Source organism: Pteronotus mesoamericanus, unplaced genomic scaffold (genome assembly GCF_021234165.1).
Source record: "Pteronotus mesoamericanus isolate MK-2021 breed Mesoamerican mustached bat unplaced genomic scaffold, CSHL_Meso_final scaffold_651, whole genome shotgun sequence".
NCBI classification, from domain to species: domain Eukaryota; kingdom Metazoa; phylum Chordata; class Mammalia; order Chiroptera; family Mormoopidae; genus Pteronotus; species Pteronotus mesoamericanus.
The window spans coordinates 36,265,602-36,289,746 of record NW_026555325.1 but is presented as its reverse complement, the minus strand read 5'-3'; positions in this window follow the sequence as shown (position 1 = coordinate 36,289,746).

The following is a 24,145-nucleotide window of genomic DNA, read 5'->3' as shown; positions in this document are numbered from 1 at the left end:
TCATTAATTAAAAAGCCCATAAATAAAAAGAAAGAATATTCCATCAGCAAATGCAGACTGCAGAAAAGACTATAGGACAAATACCTAGTTTCTTTAACAACAAATGCCAAGAAAAGATAAAGACAGATATGGAGGTGTTCCCTAAAGATAATACAAGATTAAATGATTCAATAACCCGATAGCAATATGTAGACCTTATTTAGATCTTTATTTGAACAAACATAATTTTAAAAATACATTTATGAGACAACTAAGGAATAAAAACATTGACTGTATATTAGATGACAGTAAGGCATTGTTGTTGATTTTGCTAAGCGTTATAATGGGATTTAATAAGGTTTCAAGGGAACCCTTATCATTTTTCTTTTTTTAATTTTTTATTAAATTTATTGGGGTGACATTGATTAATAAAATTATATATTTGTACAGCTCTATTAGACATTACTTGTATATTGTATTGTGTTCACCACTCCAAGTCAAGTCCCCTTCCATCACCATTTACCTCCCCCTTACAATCTTCTACCTCCCAACTCTCCTTTTCCTCTGGTAATCACCATACTGTTGTCTGTGTCTATGAATTTCTTGTTGGTGGCGGTGGTGTTTAATACCATCACCTTTTCCACCCAGACCCCTAAATCCCCCTCCCCTCTGACAGCTGTCAGTGTGTTCTCTGTATCTAGGAGTCTGTTCCTATTTTGTTTGTTAGTTCATTTTGTTCATTAGATTCCACATATAAGTGAAATCATATTGTACTTGTCTTTCACTAACTGGCTCATTTCACTTAGCATAATACTCTCCAGGTCAACCCATGATGTCACAAAAGGTAAGATTTCCTTTCTTTTTTATGGCTGAGTACTATTCCATTGTGCAAATGTACCACCGATTTTATACCCACTCATCTCCTGATGGGACACTTGGGCTGTTCCCAAATCTTGCCTATTGTAAATAAAGCAGCTATGAACCTAGGGCTGCATATATTTAAAGCTGTTACAAGTCATCTGGAACCTGATTCAACTCAATGGTGCACAGAAACAATGAGAGCATATGTATATGAGGTCTGTCTGGAAGAAGTCCAACCATTGTTAATGTAACACGAACAATTTGTGCAGCAATGATGTAACCTGGCAGCCAAGGATAATGGAATGGAATGGGCATGTGTAAAATAACAGCTTCACTATACTAGTCACTGTAGATACCATTCAGGAGGCATGTGTACTGTGTGGACATCGCATTCAAAATGAGCAAGTACAACAATGAATCTGCATCAAATTTTGCATTAAGTTTAAACATTCCTCCATAAACACTATTCAGATGATTCAGAACGCTGCAGCTATGGGCAACTGGTGATTGGCAGCTTCATAAGGACAATGCGTCTGCACATGCATCAAGTCTCATGCACAGTGTTTTGGAAAAACATCAAATCACCCAGGTGATTCAGCCCCCCAACAGCCCAGATTTGGCACCCGGCAACTTCTGGCTTTTCCAAACACTAAAAACAGCTTTGAAAGGAAAGAAATTTCAGACTGTCAATGAGATTCAGGAAAATATGCAGGGCAGGTGATGGTGACTGGGAGAACTGTGCGAGATCCCAAGGTGCCTCCTTTGAAGGGGACTAAGGCATCATTGTCCTATGTACAGTGTTTCTTGTATCTTGTACCTTCTTCAATAAATATCTTTATTTTCCATAATATATGGCTGGATACTTTCTGGACAGACCTGAAGACAAGATTGTCTATAAGTCCATTATTGCTAAAGCTGGGGAATGGGGACAGGGAGTTAATTATATTATTCTTTCTACATGTTTATATCTTTAAAATTTGGCATAAGAAAAAGTTTTTAAGTACCATATGTAAATATTTGAAAATAAAAGAGAAATCAAGATCTGGACATGTGAACTAAAAATAGATGCCACTTACAATAACGAGCAGACTTAAAAGCTACAACTCCGCTTAAAGAATAACATTCTAAAACTCAATCTATGCAAAAATTTAATAATAAAATAATATTTGATAAGTCATATTTGATCAAACATAAATAATCAATCAACCAATCAATCATATAATAAAGCCATGAAGTCCCTGGAGCAGAAAGAGGAAAGCAGCCCAGGGACCACAAGGAAACATGCCCAACGGGAGCAGAGGCAGAAACTGGACACCTACCTCAGTCTTGAGGGAATAGGTAGCAAAAAATAATAGAAGAACAATGAGGATTTGAAACCAGGAAAAAGACAGTGGAATGAAGATGATGGGACAAATTCTAGGGATAATTCCTAAGAACAGTTGACAGTACCTGATGTTGAGATGAGAAAGAAAGAGGAGCCAAAGATGATTCAATTCAATTCAACAAATATTTACCAAGCATATGTAAACCTGACTTGGTCTCAAAGACCTGGCAGTCTAATTGAAGAAGTAAATTATTAAAACGATACAATATACAAATGTTTTATAACAGACATTAGCATGAAAGTTGCAGGAGATCACAGACAAAGGAGCAACTGAATAGATGGTGATATTAACTGAGATGGAGAAAGTACTGGAAGAACATCAGTTTGGAAAGACTGTTGACTTTGAGATGCTTATGGGACATCCAGTGAATAGGCTCAATAGGAGGTTAGGTACAGAGTTCATATATCACATAAAGGCAATGACTTCTAAAATAAATGGATTGGTTAAGTTTGTTGGAAGACGATTTTTAAAATGCTATCTTTACAATTTGGTCCTGTAAATACAATTTGATTTTATCAACATCTTTATCAAGTTTTTTTATAATTATTTAAATCCCGAATGCTAAGGAAAGAAAATTCTAATTTAATGCTACTATAAAGACTTGTTGAAATCATTTGAACCTAATGTCAAATTCCCTCATGCACCATTTCTGTGCATCATTTAAGATAAATTAAAACAGTTCTTTGTAAATGCTTGCCTCACTGCACTTATCAGAATAGATATAAAGGAGCACAGGGATAATGGCTACCTTCAATGAGAAAAAATGTTACTTCGAAAATGGAAACGTAATAAATCCTTGTTTTAAGGGCTATGTAATGAGAGAAGACAGATGCAGCTCTGCTGATGTACCTTAGTGGAAGTAAGTTTTCCAAATGAAAACAAATCATATTTCTCTTTAGAAATGTTTGTATTCAATTTCTGAATGCCCAGTTTTAGAATTTATTGTTTTCTTGGGAACTAGGAAATTGAGAAACTCTCTCTAAAGTTCATTTATCAGTTGGTCCAAATATACACCATAAGGCAATGACTCTGAAGCGTCTACAACATTTGCTATGTATGGTTAAGCTGTAAAACACAGTTTTCAACATCAGTTGACATCAGGAACTCAATATGTAAAAAGTGCCATATGGCGTTAAGTTCATACTATAGAAACAGGGAAAACATTGTCTACTATTTAATCACCATTTATGGTCATTTTCTTAGGTTGAGAAAGAAATCTAATACTACCAATATACTCATACACTATACAAAATTTAAGGTAGTTACGCGATATCATTGAACATTTGCATTTTAACTTCTTAGATTTATTAGAAAACATAAGAAAAATCCTTAGGATGAGCCATTTTCATCTTATACCTATCCATGGATCCTAATAGTGAGAAATGAAAAAAATCTATATCCTCAAAAATAACCTCACCAACTTGAACAGTGAACGAAAGTTGAGTAATGGTATCGATAGAAAGGTTTGTTTAACTACCACCTCCCAAAGATATGGCATGGAAGACTGCCTCAAGAGCCCCATCCCCTAGAATGCACATTTTTATTTTTATCTAAGCAACGTGCATGATACAGTACATGACTAAACATAATCCAATTTGATTTGTGTTGCTGTGGTTGTCCAAAGAACAAATCTGTAAAATGACAACATGTGAAAGCTTAACATAGTGATATAAAATGGCAGTGGCACGGTTCATATCTTAAACTGACAGACTGATGGTGATTATTGCAAGGACAATGCCCTGCATATGTCAAACGATTTGCAAATAATTTATGTCACCTTCCCCTCCATTATTGTTTTTGCAGAGGACATAAACTGTGTCACCGATATTAAACTGTCTGCAAAAAGAGCCGAGCTCAGCTTTCTCCTCTCTGAGAACGCAGAGCCATCTGCACCCAGACAAACATGCATATGGCCATCATTTGTCCAACATCTTACACAGTGTGAAGGTTTTTTACTTGAAATGCCAACCTGGGTGGCAGATGATGTATGTGTTTCCTCAGTCCTGTGATTACCAGGCCCGCACCGCTGTGCCGCGCTCTCACCTCATCAGTTCCACAAGCTGCACTCCAAGGTGTGTGAGGCATTTGCGGCAATATGGCTTCTGACACGCACGGAGGTAGAGGCGTCCTGGTGTGAATATCTGACTCCAGATTTTGTTCCAATCAGGGTCAAAGTCTGACCCGCAGAAATTGGTGTGGGTGGAGATTTAGGACTAAAACACGGCAATTTGAAAACTGGAATGAATATATTTTGATAGAGGGGAAAGCAAAGGGCATTCCCAACCCCCAGCTTAACTGCTGTGCCAGATGCCTTAGAAATAGCCCGCATGTCGTTTCTTTGGAAGACAATGCTGTGCAGGGTATACTTGTTAGCACCAGTTATAAAGAAAAGGTTACACCTGCTACTAGAAGGTGTCATTAGTTTTAGGGATTTGCCATAACTATAGACGAGAGTAGAAGGAATTGTCACCCTGCAAAATGACATGACAAGGCAGCTCTCCTACAGACTTATATCAAGTTTCAGGAACCCTTAAATAGGATTTTCTTTTCTGTACGCACACACAGGATAAGAGTGAGATCCTAAAATATAATTTCTAAAGTATTAAGATCTTTTCCTTTTCCTTTAAGAGCTCTCCAGAATTCAGACGTGTGATTCAGGGCAGAATTTAGTATTTTTGTCTTACTCTGATCTTTGGTTTTTATCAGGGACCGAGAGGAGCAATAGAGGAGAACTAAGTTTAAAGACTGTCCCAAAGGGATCTGTTTAGACCTCAGATAGCTTTTACAAAACCACGCATTCTGATGACTTACATGTAAATTGATCCGAAACATATGCGTTTATTTTCCTATAAGATTTACATGGACATAAAATATCCCCCGACCTCCCTTTTTCAATAACAGGTGGTTGAGGAGGCTGAAAGCAGGCATGGCATTTAGTTCGGGTCCTCTATCATTTACCATATTTGAACATAAAAAAAAGTTTTCAAACGTGTACTTTGAAATTCAACCTTACTTCAACCCAAAATGCCTAATTTTAATTAAAAGAAATAATTGCTCAAAATAAATTTATTTTTAAAAAAGTCTATGTACTTACCAGATGAAGACATTTTACCTAGGACCAGTGATGCTTATGGGAGTAAGTAAAAGAGAAGCTATCAAGACCATCTTAGTAGTGACTTGATATGATATGATTTCCAGAAATTGAATTCTCTCAGCTGAAAATAACAGGCAGTTAACAGTGTTTCCATCAATATTTGCTACTTCTGATTACCTGTAATTCTTTCGATTAATGACAAGAAGGGAGAAAATGGAAACTTACATGTACTAATAATCAAATTATAGAAAAATAAACATGATGGGTTTTGTAAATTTACATGGCGGGGGGGGAGGGGTAAGACGTGGCCAGCAGCTCCTCTGGAGCTTATCCTGTCAGGTTTAATGCACGTGTGTTTGAATGAGCACCGCCAAGGTTGGCAGAGCTAAATCATACCCGGTTTACCGTCTCCACCAGGCTTTCTGTTTTCCCCACCCTAAAAATACCTAGGGTGTGGTTATTCGACCTCTCTCTTATGTACAGAAGATGTTCTGAGAGATTCCTTAAGTTAGAATTGTGAAAATTTAATGTCTTTTTAAACTGCCTACTGAACCTTTCCATTTGGATGTCCGACTCAGCACGTCCAAAACTGACCATGAAAGTAGGAGCCTTACCCACTGCTCTCTACTTTGCCAGCTCTTGTTACAAATACCATTCTATCAAAAAACAAATACATTATTTTTATTTTAAAATATCCTGACTCCAAATACAATTCAATATAAATTAAATGTGAATTTCTTCAACAACACAGTGGTAATAAAGCCAAGATCCCAGTTTTGACTCCTGGTCGTGTCAATGGCACACAACAGAGAAAGAGCTCTCACTCCCACCTGCAGTAATGAGGCCTTCGGAAACTTGTCAACGTCTCATGAATTTGCTTTTCTAACAACTGTTCCTTTTCTGCTGATGAGGCTCATCATCGTTGATGCTACTTTTTCTTTTACCACATCTGATTAGCTATCAGCCCCGTAAACTTTTCCTTCATAGTTGTTATTTTTTTTTTAATCAGATCTGCCCCTCTATTTCCTTTTTCTTGGCAGCTTCCTAGTCCAAGTCCTCATTATCTCGACTAAAATTAATGAAATGGTCTTTCATTTTTGTTTTCTAGCTGCAGGAGGAAATCATGATCAATGGCCAATTTCATTGTATCTTACTCTCTCCAGCAAAAATAATATTTTGGATTTGTGGAATACTTCAAAATCCACAAAATAAATTTGTTTGATCTTCACACCAAGCCTGTGAGGTAGGTAGAACAGGGATTGCCATTTTTCTTTTGTAGATGAGGAAGCTAAAACTTGGAGAGAGGGACTTGCCATACATAGCTACCAACTGAAGCAGGAGTCCAACTCGAGGCTCTTAACTCCAACCCCAGGGCAACTTCCATTACACCATTCTGTTTAGGATAACCGCGTGTTGCCTAAATGTGGAAATTGCTGAAGTGCACTCAAGGTCTTTTGTAATCAAGTTCAAATTTACACTTAGAGTTTATCTTCTGTGGCTACCCTACAGAAACATTCTGATCCAACTGCATTGATTTATCTACTGTCCATAAATTTTCTGGGCACTTCTTGCTTATACTGCAACCTTTTAATAAAAGTCTTCCCCTATTCAAAGCCTACTTACCTACCTTTTAAAATCCAATTTAGTTTACCTTCTCCAACCACTCCATTCCATTCTACAAGTATTCCATTAGCTGTCAATAATTTTTTCACAGTTTAGACTCAGTATAATTTTTTTTAAATACTAATTTGACCCTAATATCCTTCTATAGACTCCATTTGATGACCATGTGTACCAGGTGATCTTTACACTCTGCCTGCTGGGAACATAAACGATTTTCAGCCCTTTATGAGCTCTGAAGATTGTTCTGCTTGTTCTTTTCCAATAGTAGTTCTTCTCCCCCTCCTGTTTCTCCTCCCCTTCCCTCTCCCTCTTTGTCTCCTTCCTCTTTCTCGTCTTATTCTCCTGCTTCTTCCTCTTGTATTTAAAAGCCATTCTTTTTCTTTATGTGGTGATTCACATTTGTTGATTTCTGTTTATTGAAGTGCTGTACCAGCCTTGCATTCCTGGAATAAATCCCACTTGATCATAGTGTATGATCTGTTTGATGCATTGCTGTATTCGGTTTGCTAATATTTTGTTGAAGATATTAGCATCTATGTTCATCAGGAATATTGGCATATAATTTTCTTTCTTTGTAGTGTCTTTATCTGGTTTTGGAATTAGCATAATGCTGGCCTCATAAAATGAGTTGGGGAACCTTCTCTCCTCTTGAATTTTATGAAATAATTTGAGGAGAGCTGTTAGTTCTTCTGGGAATGTTTGGCAAAATTCACCAATGCCATCCAGTCCAGGGCTTTTGTTTGTTGGGAGTTTTTTGATTACTGCTCCAATTTCACTAGCAACAATCTGTTCACTAGGAACAATGGAATTAGAGGGTACATTCCTAAACATAATAAAGGCTATACATGATGAACCCATTGCCAGCATCATACTCAACAGGCCAAAACTACAAGTGTTCCCCTTAAGATTGGGACAAGACAGGGGTGTCTGCTTTTACCTCTCTTTTTCAACATAGTACTGGAAGTCCTAGTCACAGCAATCAGACAAGAAGAAGAAATAAAAGACATCCAAATTGAAAAGGAGAAAGTAAAACCATCATTATTTGCAGATGGCATGATACTGTATGTAGAGAACCCCAAAGATTCCACCAAGAAACTACTAGAACTGATATATGAATTCAGCAAAGTAGCAGGATACAAAATTAATATCCAGAAATCAATTGCATTTTTATATGCCAATAACAAACTAATAGAAAGGGAAATTAAGAAAACAATCCCATCCACAGTTGCTACAAAGAGAATAAAATACCTAGGACTAAAACTAACCAACGATGTAAAACACTTGTACTGAGAAAACTATAAGACACTGAAGAAAGAAATTGAAGAAGATAAAAATAAGTGGAAGCACATACTGTGTTCATGGATAGCAAGAATTAACATCATTAAAATGTCTGTACTACCAAAGCAATCTATAGGTTTAATGCAATTCCTATCAAGATTCCAATGATGTATTTCACAGAACTAGAACAAATATTTCACAAATGTATATGGAACCACAAAAGGCCCTGCATAGCAACAGCAATCCAGAGAAAGAAGAACAAAGTTGCAGGAATCACGCTACCTAATATCAAACTATTCCATAAGGCCGTAGTAATCAAAACAGCATGGTATTGGCATAAAAAACAGACACATAGATCAATGGAACAGAACAGAGAGCCCACAAATAAACCCACACCTTTATAGTCAGTTAATATTCAACAGAGGAAGCAAGTACATACAATGGCCTAATGATAGTTTACTAGGAATTGTACAGATATATGCAGAAAAGTGAAACTAGACTGCTTTCTTACACTACACACAAGAATAAATTCAAAATGGATCAAAGACTTAAATGTTAGACTTGAAACCATAAAAATCCTAGAAGAAAACGTAGACAGGAAAATCTTGGACATCATTTGTAGCAATATTTTATTGGATATACCACTCCAGGCAAGGGAAACAAAAGAAAAAATAAATAAATTGGACTACATCAAACTAAAATGTTTTTGCACAGCAAAGGAAATCATCTACAAAATAAAAAGACAACCCACAGAATGGGAGAACACATCCACTGATACATTTAATAAGGGGCTAATATCCAAAATTTATAAAGAACTTATAAAATTCAACACCAAAAAAACAAACAACCCAATTAAAAAATGGGCAAAGAATCTGAATAGACACTTCTACAAAAAGGACATACAGATGACCAACAGACATATGAAAAGATGCTCAAAATTATTAATGATCAAAGAAATGCAAATTAAAATCATAATGAGATATCACCTCACACCTTTCAGAATGGCTATCATCAAGAAATCAACAAACAAGTGCTGACAAGGATGTGGAGAAAGGGGAACCATTTTGCACTGTTGGTAGGAACGCAGATTGGTATGGCCGCTATGGAAAGCAATATGGACATACCTCAAAAAATTAACAATGGATCTGCCTTTTGATCCATCGATCCCACTTCTGGGAATATGTCCGAAGGAACCCGAAACACTAATTCAAAAACATAAGCACTCCTATGTTTGTTGCAGCATTATTTACAGTCGCCAAGATATGGAAGCAGTCCAAGTGTCCGTCAGTAGATGAGTGGATAAAGTAACTATGGGACATTTACTCAATGAAATACTACTGCCTGGTAAAAAAGAAGAAAATTTTACCCTTTATGACAGTATTCATGGACCTGGAGAATATTATGCTAAGTGAAATAAGCCAGTCAGAGAAAGAAAAGTACTATATGGTTTCACTCATATGTGGAATCTAATGAACAAACTTACCTAACAAGGAAAATGGGGATAGACTCATAAATGGAGAGCAGGATAACAGGTAGTGGTGGGGGTTAGTGATTGGGGGGATTGAGCAAAAAAAGGAAAAAGGACTCATGGAAATGAGCAACAGTGTGGTGATTGCTGGGGGGAGGGAGGTATAAGGGCACTAAACGGTAATGGAAAAAAATACAATAAAGATTAAATTTAAAAAATAAAATTAAATAAATAAAAGTCACTATTCTCTTCTGGAATGAGAACAGCTACACCAATAGTTGTTTCCTGAGCCATGGTAGAGTCTTCATATGCGCATGATGATCAATACTCAGTTGAAGTCTAGTAGCGCAACCCTGTCCAGCTCTCTCTCTCGAGTTCCCTCTCTATGCAGTTATCTCACCTCCAGTGCTCTCCGCTAGCCACCGAGGCCTTCTTGAACTCTGAGCTCCTGTCCAGTCAACTCAGGGGATCTACTGGGCTCTGCCTGGTTCCCCTCTGCTGTGCTACAGCCTGGAAATGCTAAAATGAAGTTGGAAGAATTGAAGAGCTCATTGTTTTTCTCTTCATGCCAAGGATCACTGTCCTGAACTATTGTTTCATGTCTGAAAACCATTATTTCATGTATTTTGTATGGTTTCTTTAGTTAAGGCAGGAAAAGAAATCCAGTCCCTGTTACTCTCATCATGACAGGAAGTGGACATTCTTAGATGGCACTCTGGATTGTAAAGATTGCTCTAGGAATCTGAATAAAAATTTATTATTTGGGATTGTCAAAAAAGTAAACAAAAAACAACAGACATGAAAATTTACCCTTTCTAAAATAAGCCCTTCAGCAACAGTATTTATTTCAAAGTAGAAAAAGTAACATGCACTGACTCTTTAGAGAGAAATCTTTAATTTAGACACAAACGAGGAGCTAATTCAATATTTTAAATGTAATTTACCTACCTGACCTCTTTCAAACTCATTTGAATTTCTTAAAGGTTACAAAAATCATTGCTTCAAAAGCCAGAAATATTTTCTTATGTACTATTAAAATATAAGGTATTTCTCCATTTGTGTTGTTTGGTCACAAAAAAAAAAAAAAAAGTGTGATTGGCAACACATTTGTTTGTAGCCAGAGGGTGGGGGGAGTTGGGGGAGTTGGGGGGGGAGAGAGGAAATAAATGGAAAAATTGGTCTGAGCAAGCTAATCCTTCTTTTTTCTTTACATGCTCCACTTTGTATTGGTAAGACCAGATAATGAGTAGCACTTTTTCTTTGTAACAATTCATTAATCAGAGAAATGATCCTTGCTAGTGTTTAGATGTTTTACTTAATTTGGTACCTCTGGCCTGCTGCCCCACTAGTGCCAAAATTATTATTTCTCACCCAGCAGGTGATAAATAACAACTTCAGTCGTGATTAATACTATGAATCCTTCAACCTGACTAATGCAAAAAAAACAACAACAACAACTTGAGACTTACAGAACAAGTGGGTGATAATTGTTGTGAGAACTGTTGAAGCTCTGCTCAGCTTGTGAGGAAAGAAATCCCCAGGAAATGGAGCGTTTGCTAGCAGTCCAGCTGATCCTAAGAGGCTTCATTAAGCCCATCTCAGCAACATTCACCATTTGAATACCAGTGTTAGATTTTCGCCCTCCCAACACTGTTTTAAGTATCTTCAGAGAAAAGAAACCACTAACTCATTTTTGCATACATTTAAATATTTATTGAATGGATGAATGAATAATAAATGAGAAAATAGAATTCTTGCCCAAGTACTCGTCATGTTAATATGGGTCATTTGAGAACTACACATGGTTGTCTCTTGTCATTTCTCTAATAATGCAATTGTTCACAAACGTAGTTTCATTAAAACCCATAGCAAAATTAACATTCTCTGATGGCAAAAAGAAAACTTTTAGTAATGGTTAGTAACTAAGGCCACATGCTGCCATCATCTTTATTTTGTCACTTAGCAATAGATACCAAGGTGGTATACCAATCGTCCTCAATTAGGCAGATGGTAAGAGGAATGTGTATTGTTTGAAGAGCTTCCCAGGATATTCTTTTCCTCCTAACTGAGAAGCTTCTTTAACCAGCACAATAGATTTTAAGCTACAAGTCAATGAATGGTGGTCAACCAGTTGAATATGGCTTACAGACATATTTGTTTGGCAGGAAATTTGTTTTAATTTTTTATGTTATTTTAATGCTTTAGATAGAGGGATGCATCTTCCAGTTTGGCACAGCCCCGCTATTCCTATTGTCTTAATACCCAGTCTGTCTCATTCTATTCACCACATGCCTGGCTTTTGAATTGAGTCTGTGATCCCTGGCTAAATGGGGAGATGTTAAATAATAACAACCAAGGTAGGGGAATCGGGGGAGGTTAAGAAAATAGCATGGACTGATATATGTGGCTAAATAGAGGGTGTGGCAAAAATAAATTTACAGTTGTTGTAAACCTACTTTTGCCCCACCCTGTATAGCCAGAGATTTTCAAGAATCACAAAGTATCTAAGTATCAATTACTTCAGTAAAACACATTTTACCTCTTCCCTTCATTCAAACAAGCAATGCCTGGCATGAGATCAAAGTCACATGAAAATTGCAGTTATAAGTGATACGGAAACACAGAAGGAAATGTAACCCAGCCTAGGTTTCATGATAATTCACGCATAGTCTTAACCAGGATTTGAAGTAGAGAAACAGAATCTCTTCCCTCCTTAACCAAATGAAGAAAAGTTTTTTTTGTTTTGTTTTGTTTTTTTTTTATTGTTTAGAGCCTCATCCGAGGATATGTTTATTGACTTGAGAGAGAGAAACATCAATTGGTTACTTTCCCAATATGTTCCAAGATCAAACCCACAACCTAGCTATGTTCCCTGACTCAGGGTTGAGCCCGCAACCTTTTGGTGAATGGGATGACACTCCAAGCAACAGCCACAGAGCCAGGGCTGGAGAAAAGTTTCTTAAACTGAAATTCTAAACTAATGATTCAGTACGGATTCTCTCTTTAAATTAAGAAGAAACAGAAGACTTCAGTAAGTTAATGACAAAAATCTAAATTGACTTGGTAGTCAAAAATTACTTTTTCCCCTAACTCAGTAAGTTTTGAAGAATAATAATCCCTATCTTATAGATTTCAGAGAACAGAAAGTATTACCCAATTCATTTCTTTAAATAAAATTTATTAAATTATGCTTTTCATAGAATAAAATGCAGTTTGATGAGTTTTCACAAATGTATATACATCTTATAAATAACACCAAAATCAAAATACAGATTTTTTCCATTCTCCCCCCAAAAATTCACTTGTGCTCCTCTGCATTCAATAAAAAAGAAAAAAAATCCCAAAACAGAAGACCTCATCCCAAGCAACCATTGATCTGCTGTCACCATAGATAACTTCACCTATTCTAGAATTTCATATACATGTACATACATATTTCACTTCTGGCCTTGTATCCTCGAAATATGGAATAACCCAGGTTATTGTCAGTAACAATAGTTTGTTCCTTATTGTTATTGAGTAGTGTTCTATTGTTTGAACATACCATAATGTATCTATTCATCTGTAAATGGACTTTTGGATTTTTTTCAAATTTCAGAATAGTAATTAAGCTGCTCTTAACATTCAGATCCAATTCTTCACATGGACATGATTTCATCCCTCAGAGAAAAATACTTAAGTGGATTCGCCCAGTGGTTAGTAAACATATGTTTAAGAAACTGCCAGTTTTCCAAGAGCTTGCACTAATTCATGCTTGTGCTAGTAACATGAGAATTCTAACCATTCCACGTCTTTGCTAACACTTGGTAATGCCAAACTTCAATTTTATCCATTCTAATGTGTAGTGGTATCTCATTGTAGTTTAATTTCATTACTTGATGACTAATGATAGCAAGCTTGTTTTCATGTATTTATTAGCGATTTATATATTATTTTCTGTAATATCCATGTGAGTCTTTTGCTCACTTTTTAACCTGGTATGTCTTGTCTTCTTAAGTTCTAAGAGTTCTTTATCTGTTCTGGATACATAATTTTATCAGATGTATTGTTGCAAATATTTTCTCCCAGTCTGTTAAGACTTCATTTTATAGTGTTTCTGGAAGAGCAAAAGTTTTGAATTTTGATGAAGTCCAAAAATCGTATCGCAACATTGGCTTTGTTCATAAGTGCTTTCTGTGTCCTAACTACAAAAACTTTGCCTACCTACAGGGTCACAAAGGCTTTTCCTTAGTGTTTTATTCTAGAAGTTTCAGAGTTTTATCTTTTACACTAGATCAATAATACATTTTGAGTTCGTTTCGTGTATGGCTGAGGTAAGGTTTGTTTCTTCTCCCTTTGATACCGAATTGTTTCAAAACCATCTGTCTGAAAAACTATCCATACCCTTCATTGGATTATCTAGGATTTTAATGATTTCTTCTGTTTTATTTTTATTGTTTTTATGATTCCTACTTTATTGATTACCATTCTTTATTGTTTCCTTCATAGTACTTATCTAGGAGTTAATTGCTCTTCTTTTACTGGATTCTAAAGGTGGAAGCTGAGATAATTGATTGTAAGCTTCCCCCCCACCTTTTCTAGTATGAACATCTAATGCTATAGTTTCCCCCCTATGTACTGCTTAAGTGAAATCCCACAGATTTGTGTATTTTCAGTCTTCCTAAATTCAAAATATTTTCTAATTTATTTTGTGATTTCTTCTTTGACCCTGGGCCATTTTGAAGTGTGCTGTTTAATTTCCAAATATTAGGGGATTATCCATGACCTATATTCACTCAGTAAATACATGTCAAGCACCAGCCACATGCTCAACAAGTAAGCTCCTGGAGATAAGGGGCTGGGAACTAGTCAGCAGATCTTTATCCAGGCTATTTACCTTGCACAGTCCTGGCAAACTAAAGATGTTTATTGAATGACTAAAAATAAACACTTTGGGGGATGTAAACATAAAATTGTATTAGAAATTAACTCTCAAGAGTTTTAATCTAGTGATGAAATAAGAATATGAAACCAAGAGATAAAGACTACATGGGTATTCAAGAACTTGACAAAATAATGCTTCTTTTGCTGTGCAATGAGAAATTCAACACTTCTAAACTCTCCAGTGAATAGGTATAACCATATACCTATCTGTTAGTGTCTTTGGTCAGAAAGTTTTAACATCATATAATCAAATGACTTCCAGTAAATGGCACGCTGGGTCTCCTTAACAATGTGTTAAAATTGTTTGCATAATTTTGGCCAATGTGTTAAAACAATGCATTAAAATTGTTTATATAATTATGGCCTTATACAACACAGTCATAGATTAACTACTTTTCCAATCTATTTAAAACATCAACTATTTAGCATGATGAACAAGATAATGATCTTTCTTATTTAAAAGCCTGAATATTTAAAAAGATATTGCTTTAATTACATTATTAGCTTTGTAGTTTCACTTTTAGACTCCAGGTATGGTCAATCATAAGACTCCCATGTGTTTTTCCTCACGCCGTTTTCATTTTGTCTTTCAGTTTCATCCTTTGCTGTATGCCTGAAATTAATACTGCATGCCAACTATGCTTAAATAAATTTTTTAAAAAGTTCTGATAATACGTTTAAATATATACCTTGCTTCTTTCAAGAGAAAAAGAGTAAATGGGACCAGAATTCAAACTAAACGTATACAACAAAAAACTAAAAATTACAATATCCTTAATGTTTTGTTTTTAATACTTTCTGGTTTTATTGGTGTGAAACATTACATTGATGTGTATATTGTGTTAAACTCAGTAAGCCAACATTTCTGATTTAAAGAAAAAATCACCATAAAATTAGTCATTTTTCTGGCCTAACCTATCATTTCTACACATATTATTATTTTAGGGTTTTTTAAACATATTATTTTTTTAAAAACTTTGGCTGTTTTAAAACCTAGCCAATGAAAAAACTAATCCCCAGGAACAACTCTATGCCTATGAAGGGTCTTTCTTTTGAATGTGTAATGAAGCTAAAATGAAATAATTACACATTCAAATTAACAAAATATATGTTGTATGGGAGCAGAGTGATTTTAAGTATGCTCTCCCCTCAGGAATACGGTATCAACTTAGTAATTACCAGAAGTACATATATTAAATATTTGGGTGTGAAACTCATGCATGTACTGAATATCTAATATACCAAACTTAGGACATTGATCTAATATTCAGTGTAAATTAACTTAATCCATCACCTAAGATATTCACTTAGGTATATTTATAATATGACATATTTGGTAAAGTTTTCAAAATAGTACATGCAAAGAGTTTGTTTTTTAAGATATAGCTTTTTACTGTCTCTCACAATGGAAGAAGGTAGGAGTCAGGAGGGAAAAACATTGTTTTTCAAATTAGAATCAATAATACTTTTTTACTTAATACAATCTGACCAGTAGGTAGGCAAGGATAAAATGAATACATCTTCAGTGTTTAAATGGATGTGAGTAAATCAAATAAATGATGTAAATTATTAATTTATAAAAATTAATAATTATGATATACACATATATATTTAGGATTTTAGCATATATCAAATAATTGGCACTGGAATTCTTCATTCTAATTATAACTGATCTTAATAAGAATATCCCTGAAACATTACAATATTCTAGAATACCTTCTAATTCATTGAGAAATTAAAATTATGCCTCATGCAATTTCACTGTTAATTACATTCTACTGCATTTTAATTACTTAAAAACTGATAACCCATGTAATATGAAATACTATAACTTACTATAATAAAGTTACTATAACATTTATAAAAAAATTTTCAAATTGGAATCTAGTATGATATGGCATTTTTAATCAGTGAATTCTCTGTTGAAGGTATGTGTTTCCTGATTTTGATAGTTTTTAAAAGAATATACGGTCAAATTATCCTTTTAAAAAGTATATTTATATTTGTCTAAACTTATAGAATATACAATACCAAGAGTGAACCATAATGTAAATATAGACCCTGATGTATAAGGATTGGGAAGGATGTCCTAAACAAGGCACAAAAACCTCAAATCATAAAGGAAAAGGCTGATCACCACTTGGCCTATATAAAAATCACAAACTTCTGTATATTAGAACACATCATAAAGGGAGTGAAAAGACAAACCATAAACTAAGAGATATTTGTAACACTTATAACCAAGTCAGCATTAATAGCTATAATACAAATAGGACTCCCATAAATCACTAAGAATAGGCAAACACGCCAACAAAAAATAGGCAAAGCCGCTATTAATAGTCATTTCACAAGAACAGGAAAAAAGGAGGAAGGAAATGGCCAATAAACACATAAATATATAGATATAGAGAGAGAGAGAGAGAGAGAGATCTCTATATATCTCTAGATAGATATATATATCTAGATAGCTCTCTCTCTATATATATATTTCAGCTCAGATTTCACTAGTAATCTGAAAAAAGCAAAATTAAAACCACATTGGAAAAAATTTGTCTAATAATTCCAAATGTTGGCAAAGAGGTGGATGTGTGTGTAAACTGGCACACACGTTTAGGAAAACAATTTGGAATTATCTAGTAAAGTTAAATATACACATACCTGAAAACCCAGCAATTACACTCCTACATATATACCCTGGAAAAATTCTTGCACAATTATACCAGAAGATATATAAACAAGACTGTTCATAAGAAGCACTTTTTATAATGGCAAAACTCCAGACACAACCAAAATGTTCACTGACAAGAGAACATAGTGTTGTATTTACATATAAAAGAATACTATGTAATAATGAAATTAACCACTGCTAGATGCAACAAAATGAATAGATGAAATTCAGAAATGTTATACTATGTGAAAGAAGCAAAACAGAAGAGTGCACATGGTAAGATTCCATTTACATATCAAAAACAAAAATAAATCATGGGAATGATAAAAGACAAAATTCTCCTCCAGTGGTGGGGAATGGAGCTGGGATTAGATGAAAATGGTTCAGCGTCACATAGAGGTCTTTAAGATACTAGTAATGTTTTATTTTCTTCTCTAACCTCAGTATGGATATGACCTACATAACAAAATATTTTAAAAAAGAAAATGTTTATATATTACATCTTAAAAAGCAAACTTTACGTGAACTTACTGCATGAACTTGTGTATTTCACGTCTGAAACTTTTCATATGAAAGCCTGTATAAAAATTTAGCACTTTTAATTCTAAGTGAACATTTATCTCAAAAATAAAGATTTCCAGATCTTCCACTTTCCAATGCAGAAAGCTGACTTGCCAGCAGAGATATTCAAAGCCTGAGAGTGACTGACAGGAGGGCGCTCGCCCTTTTTGACATGGGTGGGGCCACAGAGCGGGACTGGGGACTTCCCTGAGACCTTGGAGCCGCATCCAGCTGCCAGCCGGCAAGGTAATGGACCCTCAGTCTCACAGAGGCAAGGAACTGAATTATGCCAGCAACCTAAATGGTCTTGGAAGCAGATTCTTTTCTCCAGACAAGAACTCAGTATAGTTGGCACTTACATTTCAACTTTAGAAGACCCTGAAAAAAGGTATCAGGTGGGATGCCATGCCCGGGTTTCTTACCTACAGAACTAAGAGGTAATAAATGGGTGCTGTTTCAAATCACCTAATAATAATAATAAATAATAATAAATGTAGAAAGCAGAAAAGAGTATTGCTTCCACTCTTAAAATAGTAATGAACATCAGACAATCTGCAAATTCGCTCCAGTTTTTGAACCCAGGTGTTACGGGGCTGACTAACCCAAAGCCGGAGAGAAAGAACATAAGCACTTGCTTACCTAAAACAGATACTAAATGACAGTGGTAAGAAAAAAGTTGGCCCTAATTTTTAATTGTTAAAAGCTGAGTGTGGGCTAACACAAGGCCATTAAAACCCTGGGGGCCACAGACAAAAGAATTTACACTTGCTCACTGGTTCTTCTCCAAGGACAAGAAGTTCACCAAAAACAAAACAAAACAAAATTGGAGACATGAGAATCTTGAGAAAATGTCTTTTGAAGAACAGCATTAGTTGGAAGAAAGACACAAAGCCCCCACCTGATTCCTTCTCCCATATCTCTCACATGGAACAAAAGGTACCAAAAAACTTTGACTCTTACCTCAACCCATACGTTAACATTAACTCAATATGGAGCATACACTTAAATGATATGAGCTAAAACAATAACACTTCTAAAAGAAAACAAAGAAAATCTTTAGAATTTTGAATTAGGCAAAGGTTTTTTAGATATGACAACAAAATCATAATACATAAAAGACTTGCTAAACTGGACTTCAAAATTAAAAATTTCTGTATTTCCAAAGACACCACTAAGAAAATGAAAAGACAAGCCATAAACTGGGAGTGAAGGAGTATCAATTATTTGAACATAGGCTCTGATTAAAGATATGAGTATTGTAAACTCAGGGTAACCACAATAAAAATTTTAAAAGCATAAACAATAAACCAGTAGTAGAGATAAAATGGCCTACTTAAAAACCTCAATCCAAAAGGAAGAAAGAACAAGTACACCTGGCCAAGCAACTCGGTTGGCTAGAGCATCCTCCTATGCACCAAAAGGTGGCAGGTATGATGCCCAGTCAGGGCACATATCTAGGTTGCAGGTTCAATCCCCAGTCAGGCATATATGGGAGGCAACCAATCGATGTTTCTCTCTCACACTGACGTTTCTTCCTTTACCTCTCCCTGTCTCCCTACTTCCTCTCTTTCTAAAATAAATCTTTTAAAAATCCTCAGGTGAGTATAAAAAAGAAAACTAGAAAAAGTAGAATAGAAAATACTTGGGAAAATCTTTTTATAGAACTCTATCAATAATTACATTAAATGTAAACATGCTAAACACACCAATTAAAAGACAGAAATTGTCAGGTAATCCAAGATCCAACTCTAAGCTGTTGATAAGGAAAACATTTTAAATAAAAGGATATAAGTAGACTAAAAGTAAAATGATTAAAATAGACAGACCTTGCAAACATTAACCTAAAGAAAGCTGAAATAGCTCTATCAGATATATAACTAATTTAACTGAAATACCTAAATTAATATAACTTCAGAGCAAGAAACATTACCAGGAATAAAGGAGGATAGTCCATATCAATAGAGAGATCAATTTTCCAAGAAGAAATTATATTCCTAAATATACACACACCTAACAAGAGATCTTCAAAATGCATGAAGCAAATTGTTAGAAAGAAGGGGGAAAAGCCACAATTCAATACTCCTTTCTGAGCAATGTAGAATACTTTTCTCTCAGTAATGTAGAAAAAGTAGGCAGAAATTAGTAATATGAAAGACTTGAATAACACTATCAATCATTTTGACCAATTTAACATTCATATACTACTCGACCCAATAACAGCAAAATACAAACTCTTTTTAATTGCATGTGGAATATTCAACAAGATAAACCATGTTCTGGACCATAATGCAAACTTTAACAAATTTTAAAAACCTGAAATATATAGTATGTTCTAGAAATAAAAACAAAGTAGAAATCATTAATAGATTTTGATATCTCTGAAACCCTCAAATATTTTCAAATTTAACAATACACTTACAGATCTCCAAAATATATAAAGAACTCACACGATACCACACCAGAAAGACAAACAATCCAATTAAAAAATGGGCAGAGGACCTGAACAGACACTCCTCCAAGGAGGACATACACAGGTTCCAGAGACATATGAAAGGATGCTCAGCATCGCTAGCCATCAGAGAAATGCATATTAAAAACACAGTGAGATACCACCTCACATGGGTCAGAATGGCCATCATTAAAAAATCAGCAAACAAGTGCTGGTGAGGATGCGGAGAAAAGGGAACCCTAGTGCACTGTTGGTGGGAATAGAGACGGGTGTAGCCTCTGCAGAAAATAGTATAGAATTTCCTCAAAAAACTAAAAATGGAACTGCCTTTTGATCCAGTGATTCCACTGTTGGGATTAAACTCTAATCCCAACCTGAAACACCGATTCAAAGAACTCATGTACCCCAGTGTTCATAGCAGAGTTATTTGTAACAGCCCAGTGTCAGAAACAGCCTAAGTGTCCATCAGAAAATGAGTGGATCAAAAAACTGTGGTATTTCTACACAATGGAATATTATGCAGAAGGAAGAACTCTAACCCTTTGCAACAGCATGGATGGAACCGGAGAGCATTATGCTAACTGAAATAAGCCAGACAGTGAAAGACAAAATACTATATGATCTCACCTGTAAGTGGACCCTAATCAACAAAACTAACAAATGAGCAAAACAGAACCAGAGACAGGGAAATAGAGAACCAACTGACAGGGCTACAGGGGAGGAGGATAATGGGGCAAAGAAGGAGAAGGAGCAAGTCAAGGAACATGTGTAAATGACCCATGGGCATGGCAATGGGGTGGGGATTGTGGGGGAGGGGAAGTGGGACAACTGTAAATGAACAATATAAAATAAAACAAAATAAATATATGTATAAATAACCCATGCATCAAAAAAGAAATCACATGGGAATTAGTAAGTATTTTGAACCAAATGAAAAGAAAAGCCTATCTCAAAATTCTCTCCAAGCAGTGCTTAGAGGCGAATTTACAGTATTAAATTTTATATTAGGAAAAAAGTTTGAAATCAGTCTAAGCTTTCACATTAAGTAACTATAAAATCATGAGCAAGTTAAACCCACAGCAAGTAGAAGGAGAAATGATAAGAGCAAAGAAGAAACTGAAAACAACAAAACTACAGAGAAATACCAATGAGACCAAAAGTTTTTTTGAAAAATAATAAAATTGATAAACTTCTAGCTAGACTGACCAAGAAAAAGAGAAGACAAAATCACAAATGTGAAGAAGGAAAGGGACATTACTAACAAAAAACCTCCAGGCCTAGATAGCTACATTGGTAAAGTGCACCAAACATTCAAGCATGAATTAATAGCAAATCTAAACTTCTCCAGGACACAGAGGAGGAATGTGTACTTCCTGACTCATTGAGTGAGGACAGCATTAACCTGATAACAAAACCAAATATAAAAGCATTACAAGAAAACTGGGGACCAACATCCACTATAACAACCTTAACAAAATACTAGGAAATCAAACCTAACAACATATTTAAAAGATAATACACCATGACCATATGGCATTTATCCCAGAACACTAAAAGCTGATTCAATGTTTGAAAATCAATTAATTTGCTGTTTCTACAAACTAAAGAAAAAAAAAACGATCATTTCAATAGATACAGAAAAATCTCTCATAAAGTACACGATTTACTCATGATTTAAACATACACATACAAACACTTAGCAAACCAGAAATAGAGAGGAACTTTCTCAACCTGATAAAGGTCACCTACAAAAACCTACAATCATAATAATGGTGAGAGACTGAATACTTTCCCCTAAAATCACAAATAAGATAAAGATATCTATTCTCACTACTACTGTTCATTATACAGGAAGTGCTTTCTAGTGCAATAAAGCAAACCAAACAAACAAAAACCATAAGCAAAAGGCATACCAATTAGAATTTTTAAAAAACATTCTGTTTACAGAAAACAGGATTGTCTAAGAAAATCTCAGAGAATCTACTACAGAGTCTTATCACAAATTCAATTACCATAATTTGATAGAAATGTAAAGAAATCAAAAATAGAATTCTGACACATTTTTAGGACCTTAAAAATAAATTAGGAAAATATTTCTAGTATATCAGTCTAGATATAATCTTCTTAGTATTTTTACTTAAGAAAGTAAAATTTACAGATTATAAGAAACAACTAGTTGTAATACTTTAAAAAATTAAAATAAGTTCCAACACTTATTATATCATCTTCAATTTTACTTTAGAAATGTAGTAGCTTGACAAGGAGAGAATCTTAAAAGCAGCAAGAGAAAAGAGAGTCACCTACAAAGCAGTTCCCCCATAAAGACTATCAGCTGGTTTCTCAAAAGAAACCTTGCAGGCAAGAAGGGGCTAGAAAGAAGTATTCAAAGTCATGAAAGGACCTACATCCAAAATCACTCTATCCAGCAAAGCTATCTTTTAGAGAAGGGCAGATTAAGTGCTTCCCAGATAAGGTAAAGTTACAGGGAATAAGAAGCATAATTGGTAAGTACAAAATAGACAGGGGAAGGTTAAGAACAGTATGGGAAACGGAGAAGCCAGAAAACTTACATGAGCGATCGATGGGCATGAACTAAAGAGGGGAATGCTGGAGGGAATGGTGGTACCAGGCAGAGGGGGAAAAAGGGAAGAAAAAGAATGGGACAACTGTAATAGCATAATCAATAAACTATACTTTAAGAAGTGTTAAAAATAAATAAATAAAAGAAATGTTGTATCTTGAAATATCTCTATGTACAGCTACATTTTACCCATTCTCATTAAATAACAATTATGCATATAGTTAGGAAAATACTACTCGGTATCTGTTCACCAAAAAATATCAAGACATATTATTAGTACACCTCTCAAATTGACATTTTATAATTTCTACTTTTCCTGGATTGAGGGTACCTAATGAATTAATACAGTATGTACTTGTCCAATATATAAACCAATTAAAAAGTAACAAGTTGGACTTCTAAGGGACTTCATAACAGTTATATTAAACTCAATAATACACATCATTTAGAAGTCATCAAATGACATTGTAGACTGTACTTGTCTTGATTTAAAGTTTTTCGCTACTTAAAATTTAAGTTTTAATTTAAATAAGGGATCATCATACTTATATTGAAATTCCGTATGCACAGCAGAACAACGTTTAACTCTTTGGTCAGCATTCAGTAGCTTTCCAACGAAAATTTTTAGCTACTGTGACTTCACTTTATAGACCCAAATTTAAAAGATAAAAAGTAGGTAGTAGAATTACCATAATGAGATGTTGAGGTTTCTATTTTCTAATACATTGTTTTGATGATCATTCATTCACTCTACGCAATAGAGAAACTAGACCTCTCTGAGATCCAATAAACAGTCTTAAATAAGAGTAAATATCTTAACTTGGAATAAACAACCATTGTCTTCCAATGTTCCTCATATTAAAGTAAGAATACAGCCTGTTGTAATAAGATTAAAATATCACAGCCCATGTTGTAATATTTTTAGATCCAAAACACTCAAGAAAAAAGTCTAGATTTTACTTGTTCAATTAAATGAACATTATGGTAAAATAATTTTTAAAAAGCATCATTAAGTACAAAACAAGTACAAAAATATATACAAAAAAAAACCCTGCGATAAAAATTGTGCAAAACACAATTTGCATTTCTTTTTATTTTAATAATAATACATATTACCAAATCAGCACAGGAACACTATAATAAATAACAACTGTAGTCCAAAGAGAGTACCCAAAGTTTATGTGGGATCTAACTAAGGAGAATGTAAAATTCCCCTTATATAGTGTAAATTTATAATCTTAAAAAAAAGTATAATGTTGCTTAAAAGCCAAACAG